The sequence below is a fragment of the Rhinolophus sinicus genome, chromosome 2 (assembly GCF_057876585.1).
Source record: "Rhinolophus sinicus isolate RSI-liver-muscle chromosome 2, RSI-T2T, whole genome shotgun sequence".
Taxonomy (NCBI): domain Eukaryota; kingdom Metazoa; phylum Chordata; class Mammalia; order Chiroptera; family Rhinolophidae; genus Rhinolophus; species Rhinolophus sinicus.
In genome coordinates, this window is record NC_142502.1 from 83,514,128 (window position 1) to 83,533,317 (window position 19,190).

At 36.4% G+C, this 19,190-nt stretch overlaps 1 long non-coding RNA gene across 2 annotated transcripts in view; it reads right to left on the bottom strand.

Annotated features, from left to right (window-relative positions):
- Positions 1 to 19,190, bottom strand: part of LOC141571668 (uncharacterized) — a 141,598-nt gene that overhangs the window by 26,103 nt on the left and 96,305 nt on the right. For both annotated transcript variants that reach the window (XR_016020299.1, XR_016020298.1), the window contains exon 3: positions 4,746 to 4,870. This is a non-coding gene — a long non-coding RNA (uncharacterized LOC141571668). The remainder of the gene's footprint in view (positions 1 to 4,745; positions 4,871 to 19,190) is intronic.

Genomic DNA, 19,190 nt, shown 5'->3' on the forward strand with positions numbered 1-19,190 from the left:
ATCACTGAATTAAAAATTCTGGGGGAAATATTCTCATGCCTTGACTAAGATTTTTACAACTCGTATGCTGGTCATGTTGAGATTATAAAAACAAAAGAAATGTAGCATTTACCTGCCTCAGAACAGTAATTCTAAAATGTTAGTAGATATTTTACTGTAAGAATATTATCTCTATATTCTTAATTTTATAAAAAACATACATTGTACAAAGAGCATTTCACTTATTAGTATAATTCTGATTTCAGTATCATTAATCTGTATGTAAGGTCTCATTACAAGGTCATAATTTTGGAAAATGTCTTGGAATATATGATTTCTGAAAAAATGCTCATATCAGTCATGTATATCCTTCAAAGTCCTTAGGAAGTTTGTGTTTTTGTTTTGGTTTTATTTTTCCTCAATATCAAAAGTCTGAGGTCAGGCAGAAGGAGGGAGGTTTGCTGGTGTTGGATCAGTGACTCTGTAGCGGCATTGTTAATGTCTCTGCCAGTCTCTAGGCCTGTCCCTCATGGTCACAAGATGGCTGCCGTCGGTCAACATTTATTTCTCCAGTTGAGGCTTAAAACTCAAGAACTTACTCAGGACAACCTTTTTAGTACAGGGAGGCAAGGAAGAAGGTGATTTGGATGTAGTTGGTGCTGGGTGCACTAACCCACAGTGTATACCCTAGTGATAAACCAAATCACTACTTTACACAAAAACTAGTTAGAAGAATTCATGGAAGCAAGATGCACTATTTACAAAAATAATTCAACCATAAATGTCTAGGAATAAGCTTAAGAAAAATATGCAAAACCTAAATAAAGAAAAGCTAAAACACTACTGAAGAACATAACGGAACACCATTGGAAAGCCTTACTATGATTTGAACAGAACAACTCAACATTTTCCAGATAACAATTCTATCAAAGAAAATACATGAATATAATATGATTCTAACTATATTTTGCATAATTGACAAGACGTTTCTAAATTCTACATCAAAAAGTAAACAAGCAAAATTAAATAAAGAATTTCTGACCAATTAAAAATAACAATTCCGGACTAATCCTATCCTATTTTATAGGGTCACAGAAGTTAAAACAATGTGGAACTGGCTCATGAATAGACCGCACTTGAATAAATAGGTAGCCAAGAAATATAACCAAATGCATACTGGAATTTAGGATATGCCAAATAGCTATATTAATAAATGATGTTATGACAGTTAAAGAGCTACAAGTGTTTGTGTGGGGTGGGTGGTAGCAGGGGTGCTGGCTCTACATTTCATATTTTACTCCAAAATAAATTCCAGAAAAACAAACAAAAATACTGAAGAAACATGATGGTTTGAAAAAAAAAAAAATCTGAGCATAGGAACCAAATACCAAATTCCACAAGACAAAAAAATATAAATTTGATTAAATTAGATTTTATCTTAGATAGAATAGCAGGGGCTAGATTTATCCTCCCATCTGAAAAGCTAGACATAATATGTGAAACAACAGTTTTCTGGACACTAGAATCAGGTAACAAAGCACAATGATCCCTGAGAAATGTGAAACAAACTAGGCAAGCCTTAGTTCCTTCAAAAGTAAAATTAGAAAGCATTTTTAACTGAAAAAAAAATTAATATACCACACATCAGATTTTGTGGGAGGCTGCTAAAGAGTACTTACAAGGATTGTAAAAGAACATGAAGAAACTTTTGGGGTGATGCATATGTCCACTGTCTTGACAGAAGTGATGGTGTCACAGGTATAATCACATGTTAAAACTTACCAAATTGTATACTTTAAATATGTGCAGTTTATTGTATGTGAATTATACTTCAATAATGTAAAAAATGCATTTTTATTCCATAAAGATAAAAATGTCCTTATAAAACCGACAAAGTTAGAGAAACTCCAAGTTTCAAAAAAAATGCACGCAACTGCCATCACAATCATAGTCTAATTTCCTTAATATATAAAAAAAGCACTGTAAATTAATAAGAAAAAGACAAACAATAGACAATGGTAAAAATATATGAACAGATGGCACAAAGAATTGGAATATGTTAAATAAATGAAAATATACTCAAACTCCTTCATAGTAGAAAAGTGCAAGTTAAAATTACCAAGCAATGCCAATCAGAAAATTTGATAGTACATTATGTTGATAAGGAAATAAGAAAACAAAGATCTTCATATATTGCCGTTTTGTTGTGGAAGTATAATTGATGCAACCCTTTGGAGAATAATTTATTCAACACATTTTAGATTTTGCAATGCTTTTATACATATATGTATGTACTATATAAACCCTATATATGCCTAGAATATTGATGGGATGATAATGTATGGATGGCTAAGGGAGAGGGCTGTACCCTATTGAAAGCTTGAATATTTTTACAGTTTGCAGGTATAACTTATTAAAAAAATGTGCTAAAGAATTGTTTTTGGAATCCTCTGGATTTTTGTTTTTGTTTTTTTTAAGTAAATTTAAACTATCTGGGAACATTTTTTAGTTTACATAGCAATTAATATTTTATTCTGTATATCACAAAATTATGTAACACCCTAAATATAATAAATGTTACAATGATAAAGGTAAAAACCATGGACCAGTATAAAATGCAACTTTAGCAATCATTAGCCTCAATTCATATTTTTATTTGAAAAAAGAATTTAAGTAATTTTCTTGTTGTATTAAAATGAATGTAAGCAAACTATCTACAAATATAACTGGGGAAAAATAAAAAACAATTTGTGAAGAGGCTTCAGAAATGAACAGAGAGGAACTGGTATAAAATTTTGCTTTAAACTAGTAATCAAAGATACTGTGACTGACAGAAAATAATTCTAAAAATTTCATCAGTACCAGTTTAAGGTCTTTTATCTTGATGGCTTAACTAGCAGCTAAAGTGGCAGAAATATGGTGAGAAATTTTTGTTCTAGGGCCAATTTAGTAAGAATGTGCAAAAGAAACTTCTGTGCAACTTACAGAGCCAGGATCATTTTTTTTTTCTTTCTAATTACATTAAGCCACTATTAGCTTCTAAAGTTCTGAAGGCTTCTTCTTCTTCTTCTTATTTTTCGGTTTTAATTTAAACTGTGTCTTTCCACTAAATCTCCTATTACTCTGCCACTGGAAGTCTGGCATATTCCGGCTACCGTGTTATTGCATGTATCTCCTGAAATGCCTTCCCCACTATCATTTACCTGTTTGAATCCCATCCACCTTCAAGGATCACCTGTAAGCACCTTACTTCTTCCTTTTACTCTAAAGGAGACATCGACTCACCTGGTAGTTTAAACCATGAGATCATTATTAAGGGTGATAATAGCCACCATGTGTTTTTAGCTTTCTCGTCATCTTTTCCCAAACTGTGGGATCACAGACGTGAGGTTTTAATAGTTATAAATATTAACAACTCTTTTTACTGTTTAATAAGACATAGCAAGTGAATAAAATATTTTTTCTTACTATAAAGCCAGTCATCAGTAAAATATAACTTGCATTGCTCATTGTTTAACGAACTTTAAAAATAATTGTTATTTTAAAAATAATTGTTATTATTAAAATGAATGTAAGAAAAGTATCTACAAATGTAACTGGGAAAAAATAAAAAAAACAATTTGTGAAGATGCTTCAGAAATGAACAGAGAGAGGAAGGTTTTCTAGGAGTTGAGAGGGGAGAAGCTAAGTGCCGGGTTCAGGAGCATAGACATTGTCCTACAGGCAATGTAGGGCCGTTGTACTTTAATTGGACCAAAAGGTAATAAACTAAATTAAATTTAAATAAGGATGGGGAGGTGCTGGTACAAAATGTCCAAACTTTCCCTAGATCCTCTGAAGACCAAATTGCATATTTGGGTGACTTATAATGGCTAGAGACCTTATTTAATATCCATAAGCCAAGGGTAAAACATCTTTATTTTGCGTCAGTGGCTACCTTGACAAATACTCAGTAAGCATCGATTATGTGCCAGGCAACATGCTAGAAACTGGAAGTTCTCAGCAAAGTCCCTATATAGTAGAGATGACTCTCTGATTGCTACGTGTGCCACTGCCACCACCATATTTCACTCTGCCCTCCCCCATTAGCCTGGAAGCTGCTGAAACCATCTGTATGCTAAGGACTGCCACTGTGTAAGATGAGACTTCAAGGGCCACCACAGCACAGAACTGGAGGTGAGGGAACAATATCCATTTCCTAGGGGCAGAACTAAATAACATCTCCCTATGCCTGCCTCCCCATGTTACCAAGGGGTGAAGGGTAGGCTATCTTTTTTTAATGGAGTTTACAAAGAATTATAACAGCTTTTATCCACCTCTCCCTTCCCCACTCCCACTATACAGAGTGCTCATTTTATAATGAGACTGAAGAAAAGTGTATTTGGGGGCTGAGGTTTGAGCACCAGCTTCAAATCTGAGCTGTGAAGAGAAGCCAATGAAGAAACAATAGAGAGGTGGCTCCTCAAAGTCTGCTTTGGGATTTCATGATAAAGAAGGAGATAAAGTGGGGTCAGGGGTGGGTAAGGAAAAAAGATTTCCTTCCAACTGCCTCGCCCTGTTCCTGGAGTAATTTAAGTAGAATTCTGGGCAGTGGTCCTGTTCAGGGAGTTAGAGTACATTTGGCCTAAACATCCCTTTTGTTCTTTCTTTTAGAACACGGCAGGGTGAAGGTCACAGGTAATCAAGCACTGGTCCTGTCTTTCCTTTACCCATCCCTTTCCCCAGGCTCCATACTGTGTTTTACTGTTTTATAGGTAAGTACTTACCTGAAAGTTAGTTGTACAACTTACAAGTTTCCCGTGGAGCACAGTGCGCTCTTAAGAAGAGAGGTGTTACGTCAACTCAATAATGAGTAAATATTTGATGATCCACATGCCGTTTGTTAGCAGTCCTGTCAGCACGAATAAAATAAACAGGCTCAGAAAACAACGGGCCCAAAGGGATCACTACCAATCCCATTATAAATATGTAGGATTCAAGTCAGCAATAATGACATCACCCTCTACCATACCCTGAGTTCCCGCCTTCCCCGTTTCTTTTTATTAAATCATCTCCTTTGAGAAACAGACACGTATACTTTGATTATTAGTGGGTATGCTTTCAATTCTGTTTCCAGGGCAATCATTGTACAGCAGTCAACACAAGTGGAAAGAACATCCATCTTCTCTTCTTTCTGATGGAAGAAGAGTTTTATTATGCCCTATGTTTCCACTGAAAGTGAAGACTACAGTTTATATGCGTTGTGCCTCCAAATCTTGAGCCCTTCTCCCTTCCTGTGGGCACATTAAATTCTCCAAGAAGGGAAAAAAAAGTTACAGCTGAATATCTATTAACATGAGGAATTTTCTTCTACTTCCAGGTTTTGGGTGTACATATGTGGAAAGATAAGCATAGCCACAGTGTAGAAGGATATAGATGTTCACATATAGAAAAGCATATAGGAATACTTCTTTTTAGTCACCTGCACCAGAATTGTGACACTTTAACAAGAAAAGATCTCAAAAGATATAATTTTAAAAAAATTTTATTGGGGTGACAATTGTTAGTAAAATTACATAGATTTCAGGTGTACAATTCTGTGTTACATCATCTATAAATCCCATTGTGTGTTCACCACCTAGAGTCAGTTCTCCTTCCATCACCATATATTTGATACCCCTTACCCTCATCTCCCACCACCCACCCTCTTACCCTCTGGTAACCACTAAACTATTGTCTGTGTCTATGAGGTTTTGTTTCTCATTTGTTTGTCTTGTTCTTTTGTTGATTTTGGTTTATATACCACATATTAGTGAAATCACATGGTTCTCTGCTTTTTCTGCCTGACTTATTTCGCTTAGAATCATACTCTCAAGATCCATCCATGTTGTCACAAATGTTCCTATATCATCTTTTCTTACCGCCAAATAGTATTCCATTGTGTATATATATATACCACGACTTCTTTATCCATTCATCTATCGAAGGACATTTTGGTTGTTTCCATGTTTTGGCCACCATAAACAAAGCTGCAATGAACATTGGAGCACATGTGTATTTACGGATAAATGTTTTCAGATTTTTTGGGTAGATACCCAGGAGAGGGATTGCTGGGTCTTACGGTAATTCTATTCATAATTTTTGGAGGAACCTCCACACTGCCTTCCATAACGGCTGCACCAGTCTGCATTCCCACCAACAGTGTATGAGAGTTTCTTTTTCTTGACAGCCTCTCCAACACTTGTTACTATTTGTCTTGTTGATGATAGCCATTCTGACTGGGGTGAGGTGATATCTCATTGTGGGTTTTATTTGCCTTCCTCTGATGATTAGTGATGTTGAGCATTTTTTCATATGGCTATTTCCCATTTGTATGTCTGTCCTCTTTGGAGAAATGTCTCTTCAAGTCTTCTGCCCATTTTTCAATTGGGTTGTTTGTTTTTTTGTTGTTGAGTTTCATGAGTTCCTTGTATATTTTGGATATTAGCCCCTCAACGGAGGCCTTGTTTACAAAAATCTTCTCCCATTCAGTTGGCTGCCTCTTTATTTTGTTAATGGTTTCTTTTTCTGTGCAGAAGCTTTTAAGTTTCATATAGTCCCATTCATTTATTTTACCTTTTACTTCCCTTGCCTTTGGAGTCAAATTCATAAAATGCTCTTTGAACCCAAGGTCCATAAGTTTAGTACCTATGTTTTCTTCTATGCAGTTTATTGTGTCAGGTCTTATGCTTAAGTCTTTGATCCATTTTGAATTAATTTTGGTACATGGTGACAGATCGCAGTCCAGTTTCATTCTTTTGCACGTGGCTATCCAATTCTCCCAGCACCATTTATTGAAGAGGCTGTCTTTTCTTCATTATATGTTTTTTGCTTCTTTGTCAAAAATTATCTGTCCATATTTATATGGTTTTATTTCTGGGTTGTCAATTCTATTCCATTGGTGTACGTGTCTGTTTTTCTGCCAATACCATGCTGTTTTGATTATTGTAGTCCTGTAGTACAAGCTAAAGTCAGGGAGTGTGATACCTCCAGCTTTGTTCTTTTTTCTTAAGATTGCTTTGGCTATTTGGGGTCTTTTGTGATTCAAAACAAGTCTGATGATTTTTTTATTCTATTTCTTTAAAAAATGCCACTGGGAGTTTGATGGGAATTGCATTAAATCTTTATATTGCTTTGGGTAATATGGCCTTTTTAACTATGTTGATTCTTCCATTCCATGAGCACAGAATGTCTTTCCATTTCTTTCTGTCTTCTTCAATTTCTTTTAAAAATGTCTTCTAGTTTTCAGCATATAGGTCTTTCACATCCTTAGGTAAGTTTATTCCTAGGTATTTTATTCTTTTTGCTGCAATTGCAAAAGGAATTGTTTTTTGTATTTATTTTTCTGAGATTTCATTGTTAGTATATAGGAATGCAATGGACTTTTATACGTTGATTTTGTACCCGGCAACTTTACTGTGTTCGTTGATTGTTTCTAATATCTTTTTGGTGGAGTCTTTATGGTTTTCTATATATAGCATCATGTCATCTAAAAGATATAATTTTTAAGTATCCAGAAAGTTCTGAGGGGAGGAGTTCCACACTACTGTAATGAGTTCTGACAATTAAGATCAAAAACTTGTTGCAACGATGTTGTTGACCTTTTTTGATATCGGAGGGACTATTCATTATGAATTTGTACCAAATAGACAAACAGGTAACCAAGTTTACTATTTGGAAGTGCTGAAAAGGCTGCATGAAAAAGTTAGACAACCTGAACTTTTTGCCAACAACTCATGGCTGTTGCATCACAACAATGCACCAGCACACATGGCAGTGTCTATGAGGGAGTTTTTAGCCAGTAAACAAATAACGGTATTGGAACACCCTCCCTACTCACCCGACCTGGACCCCAATGACTTCTTTCTTTGCCTGAAGATAAAGGAAATATTGAAAGGAGAACATTTTGATGACACTCAGGACATCAAGGGTAATACGACGACAGCTCTGATGGCCATTCCAGAAAAAGAGTTCCAAAATTGCTTTGAAGGGTGGACTAGGTACTGGCATTGGTACATAGCTTCCCAAGGGGAGTACTTCGAAGGTAACCATAGTGATATTCAGCAATGAGGTATGTAGCATTTTTTTTTAAAGATGAGTTCGTGAACTTAATTATCCGACCTCGTATGATTAAAGTGGTTACTCAGAATGGCTGCATCCACGAGCTGCTGGGCCACAGGGGGAGCACAAGAAATCCACTCCAGCATGATCTAGTCCAGAGACGAGATGCCCAACACACGTAGGAGTATATGAAAGATGACAGCAAATCAGGAAAGAGTCCAGAAATATACCAACATTCAATATTGGAGTTACCCATGTATCAGAAACTAGTCTGGCAAGACAGAAACCATGATGATTCCAAAGAATTAGGAAAAGTGATATTGCAAAACTTCTGATAGATAAGCAATGGCCAGGATATTTACAAGACTGCCCCCCCCCCACCCCGCCAAAAAGATAGGACAAAGAAGGCAGGAAACCAAATATGAGGACCCTTTAAAATGAGGGTAACACTTGAAATTGTCAAAGGAGCTTTTATGCACTGTGTGCAAAAGTGGAAATAAATTCCCAGGCATGGTGAATGTTAGGGGTTCAGGGAGAAATCTGTAAGTAGAATCATTAAAACAAAACAAAACTAACAAAAAGAAGCCTTTACAGTTACTGAATGGTTCTCATGTGCCAATCACAGTTCTAATTGCTTTCCATTTGTACTATGTCTATTGAACAAGCTTGACTCCTGGGACATAATCAGAATGCAACTTTTTTATTCCTTCTCTCTATGAAATGTACTCAATTGGGAAATTTCTTCTCCTCTGGAAGAAAATTTTGGTAGGACCTATGAGTTTTCTGTCACTGGCAATATAAAGTCCTATCATCTCTTTACATTATAAACCATCCTCGGTTTAAAAAATTAAAAAATTCACCCCTTTCATGTAATAGTCAAATCTCCCAACTTAACAAGGGAGGGAGATGACACAGAAAGGTACAAAGGACAGGAAAGTTCTTACACAAATAAAAGTCTCATAACATGATGTCCTGTTCTCTGTGCCTATCAGGACCCCCTTCCTGACCCTTCTCTCATAAGGCTACTAGTGGTCATTACCCCAAAGGTTCACAGTCTCCAGGAAAATGGACTCTCTAAGATCACTTCCTCTCTCCTTAGCTCCTAGAAACACTATAGTCCACATTCAGCTTCTCCCATGTTGAGGCCTGATGGTCCTCCAAGCAGCCCCTTTGGACACATCTCTCAAAACACATCAAGTCCACAGAAAGTACCCATGCATTTATTTCTAGAACGAATGTCAGGAGTGCAGAATGCAGGACAAAGCCAAGGAGTTCAATTTGGCTTCACTCTCACAGCCAAGTTCACCAGATTTCTAGGGTAGGAATAAGATGTCAGTTTACCGTATCTACCAAGTTAGATGACATATTAAGCTCTCTTAATGTGATCATCGAAGCCCTCTCCCCTGACCTGAGGGAAATGTAGAAGCATCCACACTCCTACAACTTGGTATGGCGGTGAAGGGCAGATAAAGGACAGTAGCTGCTCTTTTTAAGAAAATTCAGCTCACAAACATGTCAATCTCCAATAATCTGCCTCTTTTATACATATGTTATGTTTTATGTAACTTACTTTGAAGTTTCTACAGAATGCTTTATTTTTCAGAATCACTTCAGCATCTTTTTTCCCTATTGGTGCTTAAAGTGAGATTTCCAATGTGATATCCTTTTATTACTTCACTTAGTCTTCATATAAACCCTGTCCTGTGGGTACTTCTATGTCCATTTTAAGAGTTTAGGAAACTGAGGTTAAGTAACTTGCCCAGCTCATGAAGTTAGTATGTAGTAGGGCTAAAATTCATACTCAGGCAGTCTGTCTCCAAAGCCTGTGTTCTTATACACCGTATCATTTTGTCTCCTAAATATCCATCTGAAAGATGAAATTGGGATGTGACAGTCTTCCCTAATGTCATTTTTGATAAAACAAAGCTGCATTTCATTGCTCTCAGCTTTGGCCCAAGGTACTGGCCATTTTAAGAAGGAATTGGTCGAGATCCAGAAGACAGGCCCATGCCTAGTTCTGTCAGCTAATATTAGATTGGTGTAAAAGTAATTGCAGTTTTTGTAATTTATTTTTAACCTTCTAAACCGCAATGACTTTTGCACCAACCTAATAGATTACCAAAGTGAATTCTGGCCTGCTAAGCTTAGGCTTTGTTACACTGGAAGTTCTACTTACTCCATAGCTTTGACTATTTTTTTCCTTGAGAAACTGTGATTTATTTTTTTATTATGTTTTTTTTCTCAGCTTTTATAAGTAAAATTCTTTACCTGGCTTTTGACCATAGCATTTCTGTGTTTGGATTCCTCCTGATTAAAATTTTACTAATAGGCAACAAATAACCTAGTACTGGCTCTGTAAGGACCAACAGAGAATCATATGTAATCAGCTTACCTTTGCCAGCCTTAGAAAGTAAAGTGGTTAACAATCATCCAGGTCTTGGCTGATTATGGATTATTAAATTTTTTGATTATGGAGATAGAGGCTAGAAACTATTTTACGTGGAAAAATCACTTTCTTTAAGAATGTGTACCTGAATTTGAATGAGCAAGTCACACAATAAAATTAATTGGAGCCAGCATCGTAGGGGAGGAAGAAAGTTTCCTCTACCCTTCAATGGTGTTTAGGCTGGTCTAATAATTAAATCTATATGAGAAAGATTTACATGAGAAAATAACCAAATTTAGTTACATATGTATGCATGGGAACCCCACATAAAAACAGTAGGTGTTTAGTAATTAGTAGTTTGCCCTGCCATATAGATAGACCACAAAAGTTCACCTCTGATAATCCCTTATTATGGGCAAGACAACTAATTTAAATTTTTCTAGGTAGGTAAGGAGCAGAAGTTTCTCTTGAGCCTGCGTGGTCTTGATTGCCTTTAGTTCAAAATTATCTGCACATCAGAAAAGCATATCTTGGGGTGATTTATTCTGATCCCTATAGGGTGTATGATAGACATCTTGTAATACAATTTATTGAAATAGTTTCTTTGACATTAAAGCTATTTTTGGAATGTCAATCACAATTTTTATAGTTTAAATATATTTGTCTTTCATATTAACACTAATAAAGAAAATGTCAAATATTCAATATATTTAGGAAAACAGATCTATTTCCATAACAATAGCTTACAGTAGCTTTCAAATTACATATATATATATATATATATATATATATATATATACATATATATATATATATATATATATATACATACATATATATATATATATATATATATATATATATATATATATATTCTGTACATGCTAATCCAAAACCATTCATATTATAAAATAACTAAAATTGGTTTAGGATATTTAAAAATTATGCAGGTAATGGTGATTTTGTTTATATTCCACAAAACATTTCAAGTATCTCATGAATGGCAAATCAATTATATTTTGTATTGTGATAAAAATATTTTATCACACTCTAATCAAGTATTACTATATTTTATCACATTCTGACTATTGCTATATGTATGATTATTACGATTATTTGCTCTTGTTGTTAATGATCATTATCAGATCATACAAGTTAAAAAAAGGTTAATATACTAACGTACATTACTGTGGTTTCATGACTGGAAAGAAAGGAAGGAAGACAGGCTGGAAGAAAGAAAGGAAAAGAAAAGAAAGAAGGAGAAACAGAGAGACACAGAGAGAGAATGCGTGTATGATATTTACACAGACAAAGAGGGAGAGAAGAACATAGGAAGCAAAGAAAAGAAGAGAAAAAGAGAGAGAGGAAGAAAAGGAGAAAAAGAGAAAAAAATCTTAGCCGTATTTCATACTTGTGTGTCATCAAAGTGGCCTTAATATTCCTCTCAGCTTGACTGAATTTTAGACAGGAATTGTCTTTACCATAGGTCCCTGACCCAACTTTTATTAGAACATTTAATTTAGAAAATTTGCAATTGTAGATTATTTCTCTGCCCCTTTGAAACATAAATATTCTATAACCCACATATGTCTATCTCAAGGACCTGAGAGTCATCCCTTTGAAATGTAACCATGGAAGAACACAGGGTCCATCTCTTCCAGTCCCTGTGAGACAGTAGGCGTCTAACTTCAATAAGCAACAATTAATGAACACATAGAGCTTAATCACATTCACCAACCTCCCCGCCCACCCCCCAATCCCCATTTAAAAATCCTAGCATTTAAAAATCCTCCCATCTTCTGTTTCAGAGGAATTGAGGTCAATCTCCCTCCTTTATTGCAATAGCTTTGAGTAAAGTTTTCCTTTCTTATGTAACAAATCTGGTACAATTTTTCTTCTACATTTGTCATTACTCTATTCACATATATTTAATGAAGACACTAACAAGTTAGTGTCAAGACCCATTTATTCACCCAGTAGCTGTGGCTCCGTAGATCCTTGAATAACCTATTGAAGAGGCCGTTTGATTGGCTCAAAGAATCAAGTTATTTTATGACTGCATGGTAGCCATTAGTGGTAAGCCTGATCTAGAAAGGGAACATGTCATGGCTAATTGAGAGCCCCACTCAAAGTTAAAACATTTTATAGAAGAGCTTCCTTAACTTGCTGGGTTCATCTCCATCTCTACAGCCTTCTTTTCCCTTAATGAACAGAACAAAAGAGATAGGAGTAGATATTTCTTGCTTCTATCTTTAACTTTTCTTCTCTCCGGTATCCCAGGGTTGTGATACTGTCCTCACCTTTCAGGAATCAACTTCAGTTTTATGCTTTAGAAAACAAAAACAAAAACAGATCACTTATACTTTTCATAAAGGAGGGAGATACTCATCAGAGAGCCATAAAATGCAATAGACAAGCAATTACTTGGGACAACAGAAGGAACAAAAGGAAAGCCATTACACAAATGTTAAGCCATTTATAGCTCACCCAGCCCGGAAGAGATAATGTAAATCACCACTTTATACACCAAGAAAGATTGGAAAATTATTTCTGGACTTTTGCTCAGTTTATTCCAATTGATTGAATATTGCATTCTTTTAAGAATAGGAACTATATTTACTTCCTTTATAGTTTTCAGAGCACTTGGCAAAGGCATACAGTAAATGCTTAATAAAATGCCCATTAAATGGAATTTAAATGAATTGTCATGTTTATTAAAGTCAGACATGCTGCAGGGCTGATTAGTGCTTTTGAGCTTTTGACAAAGATTTGTTTTGTGCTTGGCCAAGGTATTTAACACAGACAACTACTTGTTTTCCCCAAGCTGATGATTTTACACCAGTGATCACAGAGGTAGAGAAAATCCTTTTACTTGAGCTGACTTTAATGACCATCACATGGAAATAAGATGGACTACTTGCTCTAACAGACAGTCCAAGGACATAATCAGACTCCCATTTCTCTTCTGCTGCATGTTTCAAAATTTTAACAGGCAGTAGTGGAGAAGCAAGGTCTTAATTTATGTGGAAATGACTTTCAAAATGCTGTTTCATGTGCGGCAGTGAGCTCCTTTGGCTCAAGTTAACTATCCCCTTTCCTCTTAAGCTCTGAATCACTTTATAATGTATTTTCTATGACTGGGTCTCAGTAATAATAGCTTTGGAATCTATTTTAATAGACATTTTTTTGAAAATGTACCTACTTTGTCTGAAAACTACAACTGAAAGTCTGTTTAGAAGGAAGGATTTTTGGATGTAAAAAGGGCTGTGACTTAGATTATCCTAGATTCCTGTAAATCCATATTCTATCGACCATGACTCTTATTTGGAATGCCTGTACTTTCCTTCCATTTGTTAGTAAGTTAAATTGATCCTATCAGTGTTAATATTAATAGAGTAAAGGTCAGCAATCTTAGTTAAAATTCAAGCCAAGATTAGCAATTAACATTTACCCCTTAAAACTAAAATCAGAGAACTTTAGAAGTTATTATTTTTCTACCTAAAATTAAGGAGGTTTAAAAATACCTCCTAAATAAGGAATATAGAGAAGATGGGATTTCATAGATGGCACTTGCAACACACATTTCCATTGAAAGTAGAGCCTCTTAAAGTCTCTATATTTGCACAAGTTTTCTAGTAGCAAAAAGAAGTCGATATGGCAAGAGGAATGAAATACAGATGAGAAAATGGTAACTTTTAAGACAGAATTTGAGCAATTTCAGACAGAACACTAAATAGTTATTATTGACAAGAAAGTGACCAGTCTGGCATCAACAAGTATAGGAAAAAGATTTCTGGAGAACCAGTGCTGGGGAAATAGAATTAAAAGCAAAATTTTCTCCTATCCCAGAAATCCTCTCCACAAAGGTAGTAGAAAAAAGAAAAATACTTTCTTATTGAATAAGCATTAAACCAGAATGCGATGTGAATCACAGGCAATCTGCTACAAGAGTGCAAAGACGGATAGAAATCTCTCCCTTTTGTACAGCCAAGCCGATAAAACAATTACATACATGTTTTCAAGATCAAGAATAACTAGTCCTCAAGTAAGAGGACTTGACAGCACCATTTGTCACACATAATTCATCCTAACTGCATACGGTAATTGTGGTGACACCTGTGTTAATTGGCTTTACCCAGAGGAAAACCAAACTTCTCATATCTTTATTACAGGAGGTAGTTTTGCAACGCAGAGCAAGGCACCCACCAAAGTCAGGCTCCTACCCTCCCACAGAAACTGTGGAATAGGGATGCTGTCCCCTTTGATGCATACATTTCAAAGATACCTAGATCCTTGAAGGAGACATTCCTGGGTCTTCAAGTTGACAAATGGCCAATGGAGTTTTCTAAAGGATTATGTACATTTTAAAGAGAGGAGACAGTACTTTCAAAGTTTTTCTAAAGGACAGGCCAGGCTATAAGAAAAAAGAGAGGAGGGAAATTTCTTCCATTATTTGCAACAACCACACCCAAGAAACATATTTGTATTTGTCCATACACAAGAAACATATCTACGAACCAGCCAACAGTTGCAAACCAGATTGTGAGGAGACCTTCCCTAAAGGACCAAGCAGGGGCATCGCCTTAGTAACTCTTGGCTGCTGGATCCACCAATGCCCAAAAGAGGTAAGATTGAATTCCCTCCCTCTTTATGTCTCTTAGTCTAAGAAAGTACCTGATATTCCTTTAAGTCATGATAAACCTGACATATCTTTCTAACCGATTTACATGACTAGAAGACATGAGAAAACAAAATATTTTGATTTCTTTTGTCCCTATACATGTGCAAGAAAAATTACTGAATACACCCTGCAAATAATATTATGGGCATTTTATGTTTGTATGAGGTCAACAATCTCAAGATTTCCTTATAGTTGGTTAAAACATGGTGCATTTGGCCATTTTCGTTTTGTTAAAGAAAAATCTTTGCAGCTGAAAGCTTTTCTGAAAGAAAAGGTTTATTGAGCAATATGCTAGCCAGAAATAGGACCAGGTCTCAGGACATACAGTGTAAAGCACCACCAGCGTGGCTTGATGGAAAAGACCAACATGTCCACCATCCTGGAGCTGACAGGGCTCTTTTATACAATGAGTTTGGGGAAGAAAGATGGAAGTTGTTTTGAAAGAATTACATTGGCTGTAGATAAGGAGGGCAGGAACAGGTGAAGTGAGGTCAAATCCAGGATAAGCACATAGTTTGAAAGGAAGAACTATTTCCTGCTTCTGGATTGTTTGTGGGCAGCAGTCCAAAGAAATTTCATGCATAAGCAGGATGGTGGTTGGCTAATTTTAGATAGCCACCTGAAAGGTGATTCAAAGTTTTAACATACATTTAGAATGTGAGCGTCCTTTGTTGGTTTCCGCCTGTGGCTGTTAACGGAGTAACCTCTTATCTCTTCCTCCCAATCTCCTGCCTGCTGCAATTTAATTTAGGACGGCTCAGAATTTTTCTCTTGTCTGTTTATAAAAATTATATCTGTGAAGACATTTTGAGAAGTGTTTGGCCGTGAAATAAGTGGCAGTACTGTACCTGCAAAAGAAGTGAGTTTTTCCTGGGGGAGCTTGGTATTTAAAGAGCTGAGGGTGGGGGTGGGGAAACATGGACGTGCACACGGCCTGAATCAACACCGTCCTTCTCACCAAATGAACCAGGAACTTCAGTTGTGCCTACAATTGTCAGCTTAACTTAGAGCCCCATGGAACTGTACATTTTATAAGTGGAAGTTGGGTTGCCTTTGAATTTGAAAATCCTTTATTAATCATTTATAATTGTTATTAATCACTTACTATTTTTAAGAAAAAAGCACTTTGCCTCAAGGCCAGAACAGTAACCAAGAACAAAAGGCAAAGACAATTTCTGGTTTAAAATTCTTATTCCGGGCCGGCCCGGTGACTAAGGTGGTTGGAGTTCCAGGATCTTAACGCCGAGGTCACTGGTTTGATTCCCACATGGGCCAGTGAGCTGCGCCCTCTACAGCTAAGATTGTGAACAACAGCTCTCTCTAGAGCTGGGCTACCGTGAGCACCTGGAGATTGGCGTGAGCTGCCCTCGGATGCCGTGGGCTGCTGTGTGCTGCCGTGAGTGGCCAGCAGCCAGCGTGAGTGGCCGGCAGCCATGGTGAGCGGCCAGCAGCCGGCGAGAGCTGCTGATGACCCACGGCTTCAGCTGGGGGGAGCACAAGGCTCATAACACCAGCATGGGTCAGAGAGCTGTGTCCTATACAACTAGACAGAGAAACAACAGCTTGAACCAGAGTGGGGGGAGGCAGAAAAAGGAACAAAACAAAAAAATGCTCATTCCTCTCCCAATTGTGATTATTGGGGGAAGATGATAGTGTGGAGGTCCTGAAATACTCTTTTAGTTCCTGACTCTCCAGGTGTGGTTGAATGATTGATATTCCAGAAGATTTCCTACAATCCACACTCAACAACAATATTTCTAACATATTGTAAATGCTGTGTAAGAAAAGAGCGGTGTGTGATAAATTGAGAACCTCTTGTTTGCGTCCTCTCCAAATTCATTTGTTGAAGCCTGAACCTCTAGTGTGGCTATATTTGGAGATGGGACCTCTAAGAAAGTAATTAAGGTTAAATAATGGCCTAAGGGTGGAGCCCCAATGTGATAAGACTACTGACTTTATAAGAGAGACGCCAGAGAGCTCTCTGCTGTCTGTCTGGGCACATTCACCAAGGAAAGGCCATGTAGCACAGAGAGAAGGTGGCAGGCCATTGGCAATTCAAGGGGAGAACTCTCACCAGACACTAACCAGGCTGGCACCCTGATCTTGAGCTTCCAGCATCCAGAACTGTGACAATACAGATTTCTGCTGCTTAAGTCATCCAGTCCAGGCTGTGGTCTTTTGTTATGACAGTCTGAGCAGACTAATACCCTCTAAATGTTTGTAGTATTAACAAGTATATAATGATACAGGACATTGAACTGAAAAACTTAATCTATTATCCCTCTGATTTAACCTGAGGATGTTAATGATGAAAAGTATTCTGATGAAATTTTAAACATATTAACATTAAAGTATCCATTATATTTTGAATTATGTACTAATAAGTAGGATATATTTCACTATATATTAAATATATTATTACACACCTAAAGAAGTGATCACCATAAGGCCAGCAACCATCCAACATCATACAATGCTATCACAATATTATTGACGATATTCCCTATGTTGTATATTAGATCCTCACAACTTATTTTATACCTGGAAATGGGAAACTCTTATTCCCCTTCAACTTTTCACTCCTTTTTAAATTTTTCAATTTACAGTTGACATTCAATATTATTTTATATTAATTTCAGGTGTACAGCATAGTGGTTAGACATTTATATAATTTAAGAAGTGATCCCCTTTACTAATCAAGTATCCACCTGGCATTATACACAGTTATTACTATATTATTGACTATATTCCTTGTGCTTCACTTTACATCCAAATGACTATTTTGTAACGACTAATTCATACTTCTTAATCCCTTCACCTTTTTCACTCTGCCCCCCAACTCCTCTCACATCTATCACCTTGATAAATCCAGTACCCATCTAATACCATACGTAGCTATTACAATATTATTGACCACATTCCTCCCTATGCTTATACCCTGCATCCCCATGACTACTGTATAACAACCACTTTGTACTTCTTAATCCCTCCCTTTTTTCACACACCGCCTTAACCCCTCCCATCTGGCAATCACCAAAATGTTCTCTGTACCATATTTCCCTGAAAATAAGACCTAACCAGAAAATAAGCTTTAGCATGGTTTTTCAGGATGACATCCCCTGAACGTAAGCCCAAATGCATCTTTTCGAGCAAAAATTAATATGACCCGGTCTTACTTTCTAGGAAACATGGTATCTATGAGTTTGCTTCTATTTTGTTCATTTTGTCCTTTAGATTGAAATATATTTATGACTATGTTGATTCTTCCAATCCATGAATACAGAATGTCTTTCCATTTGTGACTTCTTCAATTTCTTTTAAATATGTCTTACAGTTTTCAGTGTATAGGTCTTTCACATCCTGGGTTAAGTTTATTACTATGTATTTTATTCTTTTTGTTGCACTTGCAAAAGGAATTGTTTTTTTATTTCTTTTTCTAAGATTTCATTGTTACCGTGTTTCCCCGAAAACAATACCTAGCCAGACCATCAGCTCTAATGCGTCTTTTGGAGCAAAAATTAATGTAAGTCCCGGTCTTATATTATGTTAGATAAGACCCGGTCTTATTTTACTATAATATAAGACCGGGTCTTATATTAATTTTTGCTCCAGAAGACGCATTAGAGCTTATGGTCCGGCTAGGTCTTATTTTCGGGAAAACACGGTAGTATATAGGAATGCAACAGATTTTTGTATGTTGATTTTGTAGCTGGCAACTTTACTGTATTTATGTATTGTTTCTAATAGCTTTTTGGTGGAGTCTTTAGGGTTTTCTATATGTAGCATCATGTCATCTGCAAAAAGTAACAATTTAACTTCTTCATTCCCAATTTGGATGTCTTTTGTTTCTTTCTCTGGCCTGATTGCTCTAGCTAGGACCTCCAATACTATGCTGAAAAGCATTAGTGATAGGGGACAGCCCTGTCTTGTTCCTGAACATAGAGAGAAGGGCTTCAGGTTTTCACTGTTAATTATGATATTAGCTGAGGGTTTGTCATAGATGGCCTGTATTATGTTAAGGTATTTTCCTTCTGTACCCATTTTATTAAGTGTTTTAATCATAAA